Source organism: Apis dorsata, unplaced genomic scaffold (genome assembly GCF_000469605.1).
Source record: "Apis dorsata unplaced genomic scaffold, Apis dorsata 1.3 scaffold_797, whole genome shotgun sequence".
In the NCBI taxonomy this organism is placed as follows: domain Eukaryota; kingdom Metazoa; phylum Arthropoda; class Insecta; order Hymenoptera; family Apidae; genus Apis; species Apis dorsata.
In genome coordinates this window covers 234240-240884 of record NW_006263938.1, presented here as the reverse complement: position 1 = coordinate 240884, position 6645 = coordinate 234240, and the positions used below count along the sequence as shown (strand labels likewise).

General features: G+C 24.8%; 1 protein-coding gene across 3 annotated transcripts in view; it reads left to right on the top strand.

The window, feature by feature from the left end:
* Nucleotides 1-1951: 1951 nt before the first annotated feature.
* LOC102676202 (KH domain-containing protein akap-1) overlaps nucleotides 1952-6645 on the top strand; it is a 9462-nt gene continuing 4768 nt past the window's right edge. The window contains exon 1 of one of the 3 annotated variants that reach the window (XM_006623004.2): nucleotides 1952-2148. The gene's annotated coding sequence lies outside the window, so the exon portion shown is untranslated. Of the gene's footprint in view, nucleotides 2149-4741; nucleotides 5287-6645 lie in introns of those variants that run through there. The other 2 variants (XM_031513921.1, XM_006623003.2) reach the window with 2 other exon arrangements.

Here is a 6645-nt window from a genome sequence, read left to right as displayed (position 1 = left end):
TTTTTTTTTTTTTTTTTTGCGTATATATCTTGTACAAATTTGAATCTGAAAAATTAATAAAAAAGTAGTGAGTTTGACCTAGTAACAAACAAGAATTTATCACTAGGGGAAAAAGATTATCTATGATTTCTTTTGTTTGAAATTAAAAATCTTATAAACTTACTTGTTCATAAATATTAATCAATTTATTAATCTGATAAATAAATATATATATTCGTAGCTAATAAAATTATAAACACTTATTAATATATTATCCCATATATTTTGTCCAATAATTGTTAAAAATAATCTCTATAGGTTCGCAGAAGATGGCGCATCATGACACGGAAACGGGAGAATAAATAAAGGAGAAAGATCGAGAGGAAGGGCTGGCTAACTAGCTGGTTGAGAGGGGTGGGACGCTAGGAAGGAAGGAAGGGCAGGAGAACGTAGGGAGGGAAGGATGATATAGGGTGAGGAAGGGAACGGGGAGAAAGAGAGTGAGAGGAGGGCGGCCGTGGTGTTGCTGACCCGACGACCGCTGTAACCTTGCGTCCCGACGCCGCGCATCCAGATCAAACCATCTTATGGATTATCTGAAGATCTTTGGATTCTAGGCAATCGCGTATAGATGGTTTTAGAAATCACCCTTTGCAATATTTTGGAACAGATTCTCCTGACATGTAATATTTTTTCTTACTTTATATGCTTTTAAATAGATATTTAATCGATTTAAAATTACCTTGCATAATAATTTTCCTAATTAATAATATCGATATCTAATACGTTATAACTTACAAATTTTTAACTTTGAAGATTAAATAATAAATGTATAATGATATATACTTTTGATTATGTGGAAAATCTATGTCACATTCTTCTACGAACTCTGTTACTCTATTGAAATAACTATCACATTTGCATTACACGTTATGGAAAACCGTTGTCGATATTATGCAGAATACATATAGACCGCTCTATTATCATTTACATTTTTATGAGAGTCAACCCACCCTTTACCAGGATGTACGCTTCGTCTATGCATGTAAGTGTCATGAGATGCATGACGCATGATTCTTATGGTAAAATTTGTAATAAAATGTTTATAGAAACTATATTCATTAGAAACGCTATAGATTCTCAGATTTGTTAAAAATAGATTTAATTAATGCGTATGTATTTTAACATTAAGATCATTTTTGATCAACGTCTACGTCGACTTAGATCTATTTCAAATCTTTATTCTTAATTAAAATCTATAGAATCTATGCGAAATCATTTTTTAGATATGATATTTTTTTTAAAGAAAATATATGTTGTAATCTTTGAATCTATTTTCGCACGTTTTTTATGTTCATATAAAATTATAGTATTATTATTTATTATAATATTTTTATCATAAAAAATAATATTTTATTTAATTTTCAATTAATAAAAATAATTTTATTAATTTTTATATCTAATAAAATACTAATATTAGAGAAAAAAATATCTCTAAATATAATTCAATATTTTATTTAATTTTATTATCCGATTATATTTGAATCTTTTGAAGATTCCAAAATTAGTATTCTGCCATCTTGAAGAAAATAACTATACTTGTATGATAAAATATATCTTTCCATCACATGAAATATATTGGATAAATGTTAGAAAACTATATTATCAATAATTGGTTGTAAAAGAAATCTTCCTTACCTATTCATGTTAAATTAATTTATAATTTACTTTTTTAACGTAAGATGGCAGTGTATGAAAAGATATTGGAAATCAATATTTTTTTATGCAATTGAATATTATATTTATAATAGAAAAATTTATTTATTATAGAATTATTATTTTAAAATTTTTAACTGTTTAAATTTGGTATTTTTTTAATTTTTTACAGCTACAAAAATTTAAAATTATAACTATTTTGGCGGTAGGATTAAATCATTTCTTTCCCGCTATGTGGCGTCATAGTTACATCGTGCCGGACATGCTGCACCCGAATTTGTACCGCCATATTGTCTCTTACGAGCAAGAAAAAACATTGTGATTACGTGGTGTAATTTTATTCAAAAGTCAAGAAAAGTTGATTATTTGATGTATTTGGAATTTCATTCTACTTATTTATTGAATACGTGCAGAAGATAGAGAAGAAATAAAACGCCAATCGTTAAGTAATTACACAGGTATGTCGATCATTTTGTACAGACCTCGTGTTGGTGTGACTCGCCTAGCGGCTTTCCTTTGTTATCTTTTAGTTACTATTATATAAAACTCGTAAGATTTCTGAAATATCTCCAATTAGTGTTTAAAACTAGTGTTCATTTAAAAAAATTCAATTACTTGTCAAATAAGTGACTTTTTGTACATAATTCATACATGCTGATTGTGGTTATTTTCATCGAATGTGACCGACAGTTCACGAATTTTGCTTAACCGAAATATGGGAATATTATCTGAAAAGAAAATAAATTCGATTATTTTAAACGTATGATATGTGACATGTGTTGTTTCGTGAATTCCAATGTTTTTTCATTCATTTTCTTGAGAACATATTTTTTTGCATGTCGATTCTATCCCTCTTTATGATATATTGATATTGATATACGTCGAAATTATTAAGAAATTTTTGGGATACGAGCAATATATAATATTTAGAAATAATATATTTGTAAAAAAATATATTCAATAATCCTTTTTGTCTTCTTATTCTTTATATTATATACATACATACATATATATGTATATATTTTTTTTTTCTTCATATGTTTTTATATTCTTACTATCACATATGAATGAAGATGCCAATTAAAAACAACATATATGAAATTAGTAGATTATGTCAGATGCTATTGATCATCATTGAGAAAGGATGTTTAGTATTTTTATCGACATTTTTTACCTTCATTACCTTGTTATTCTTTATTACTTATTAACTACAATCGATAAAGCATTTTAAAAACAGATCATTTAAAACAGTGATGCACGTGAAATGTTTTATATTATATCGTGTTCTTCCATGTGTGTACGGGCATTTAAAGGGTCAACAGACTGTAGAGTCAGTTTTAGTTACGTGCTATTTCTAAGATACGTCTGTTCGGTTTCCAATCACCTTGCTTTCTAAGGCAGTTGTCCCTGAATATGGCATTGGTTATTTCCGTATACATATTATGTATGTATTCGAATTATAGTTTAATCGTTCAAGTGTAATCACGTTACCTATATAATAAGAATGAAGTATCATATTATTTTTAGAAAGATATTATTTTTAGAAATATTTAAACTAATTTGTATAATAAATTATTACAATATGCATGGATACACATAATATATATGTAATTTTTTAAATATTGATAAATAAAATATTAATCAAAATATAATGTTTGTTTTTATATAATGTATTGTCAATTAATAGTTATAGTTCATAGTATGATTTTGTTTTTATCTTGATAACTTATAATTTAAAAAAAAAACATTGGAATATTTCATCTCTCTTAATTATATTTATTCAACTTTAATAATAATAATAATTATGAAAATATGAAATTATATATTGACGATATTAACTTTCAAAGAGGGTTTTAACTTTAAAAAAAAATTTTTATTTTATAAATTTTATATTTTTTTCATTAAGTAATATAATTAAATCATTGAATCATATTAATGAAAATTGATAAGATGCTAATAGAATTCTTATAATTATATTTCATAATTATCTTTATTTTTTTATATGATATATGAATATATTATGTAAATATAAAAATTTTAATAATATTTATAAATTCTTAGAATATCGATTGATATATTCCAAATTTAATAGTAAAATTTAATAGTAAAAAATTATTATATTAAAAAATTATTTTTATATTTTTAAAAACTATTACTTTTTAAATAAATTAATAATTTTATTTAAAGTTCCATTTGTAAAAAAAGTTGGCTTTAATCCATATGTACAAATAAACATATTTTTGTACACGCAAGGCTATTCTTATGTATATGTGATAAAATAAATTTATAGACGTTAAATTTATAATATATAGAATTGGATTTACTATCAATAGATGATTTTATTATCAATATAAATACGATGTAAACATAAGGCATCTAATCTATAGCGATAGAAAATATATCAGATTAAATCGTCGAAGGTTAATTAAGGATAATTTATGAATTATTTAATCGGCAAATTATTTATACCAATATAAAATATGATACATGAATTTTCAAAAATATTTCAATTGTTAATATATAATAATAAATAATTAGTAATCTTTATTATTCAATTTACTATTTTTTATCAATATATATAAATGATTACTCAATAACAGTTATACATAGTAATTGCTTTACGATATCTTATTTTTTTTTTTTCGTAGTTATATATCAATATATAGTTTTATATAACACGATTATAAATTTTTGCATCATAAGACATTCTTTTTACGATCAATCCTTGATCTTTAATATGCTGATTTGTGATTGATTATGAATTGAAATATTATCCATCAAAAAAGTATCATTTCAACGGTTAATATAAAACTATTTGAACGATTAGTTCGTACAATTTCCACAGAGGGTGCTGAAAAGTTTATACGAAAACGTGTTTCACGAGTGCAGCAGGATCTTTCTTTTGTATTTCTTTTTGTTGTGGCTTTCATCTTCTTTCTCACGAGTTTCTTTTCCTCTTTTCCTTCTCTTTCTCCGTGATATTCCGTTGTCCATGCTCGGTTACTTCATCGTTCTTTACGTGTACAGGTTGGACATTCCAAGAGCACATTGAACCGCCGCGGTCACCTTCATTTTATGTATTTCTATGCTGATGTTGTGTATAACAAATCTTACTGAGTAAATTTGCCACTCGGACGAGTGCTTCCCTCTGTCCACTAATAAAACTAATACATGCGAAACAGATTTAAATGACGCTTACAAATAATGGTACAAGTCATAATACGCATCTTCAATCATCGATACAATAACCGCGGTAGCATGTGTTATTTGAAAACGCGATGAAAGTATTATTTTCTAAACGTGATGGGAATACAGTTTGGTTATCATCATGGGAAAGTGGCAAGGGAACCTAGATCTTTCTTATATCTGGGTATATTTGAAATAATATCTGTTTTCAAAATCAATAATTGGATCACTTAGTGTTTAAAAATATTAACATATCTAATTTAATTTATCATGTTTTGTGTTCAGTGATTTAACAAAAGCTTTAAAAAAAAAGAAGAATAATATTTGCTTGTGCATAATTATTGTGCATAATTTGTATAGCAGTGCATTTAGTGAATCATCAAAATGATCGATGCATATTTTGTGGTATGTAGACCTTTTAATTGAAAATTTTTGTTCTATAAAAAATTAAATCCACGCATAACCTAGTTCGAGCGATTACCAATCTCTATTGAACAACCGGTTTCATTTTAATTTAACTTGTTTTTTTCCATTGCTTAGTATATATCCCTTTTCTCTTTTGAATAGCATAGGTAAGAGAGTTTAAATTGTGCTTTATTTTGACTGATCTCCTTTCTTTAATATGTTTTATTGAAAAAGATTAAGTAACTATTGAATTTATTCTTCTAATGAAAATACTTGATGATAATTAGCAAATCATTTTATTTGTTCGTTTATTCATAAAAATTAAATTATAAATTGTAATTTTTAATATAATTAAAAATTATATTGTCATTATATTATTATGATATATGTAATATTGAAAATATAATAGCATTGTATTATTATTATACATACAATACAATTATATTATCATATTATAAATATAGTATGATAATATTATTAGTCTAATCATTGTCATACTTGTCATATTTGTCATATTTCGTTATGTAATTAATTATTATACTGATTACACACACACAACACACACACACACACGCGCGCGCGCGCGCGATATTATGTTATTATATTTACTAATGAATAATTTATATTGCGATATTATATCATTAATATGCTATTATTAATTATAATATTTAAGTTAAATAATTATTATTAAAAAATCAATAACTTTAAAAAATTATACAGATTTAAATTTATTCATAATTATAGATTAAAAATTTAATATTTCATATTTCATATCATATAATATGTTCTTAAATATATATAATTTTTTACATAATATCACTGGAACGCATGAATGAAGATCGTATTCATTCAGTATACATTTGCATGCGATCATTATATGAATTAATGCTGATGGAATGTTCATATGACATAATAGATTTATTACTTGTTATACGGAATATGTTTTCTTTACATTTCTATTTCTCATCATGGTTCATATTTTTCATATTCATTTTTTTCTTTTTTAATTATATTTTTTTATACATTTTTCTTAGACAAAAAGTTTAATTAAAAAAGTGAAAATGTAATTACAAACATTGTTATTAAATGAAATGGATATATGTATTTTTTTTATTTATCACATAATCGAAAAACTTTCTATGATTAGCAAATAATTTTTTTTTTTTACTAATAGCATGAAGGTTTATATGTATGAGACTACATATATTCATTCAAAATTGTATTCTATAGTACACCCCTATGATGAAAACCTATAATTTTATGCAATGTTGTGTAATCCCTTCCTTTGATCGTCAATTTTAAACCTTTTACTTTTCAACAGATTTCGCGATATATAGGGTAAGCTAACTTTCTGAATTA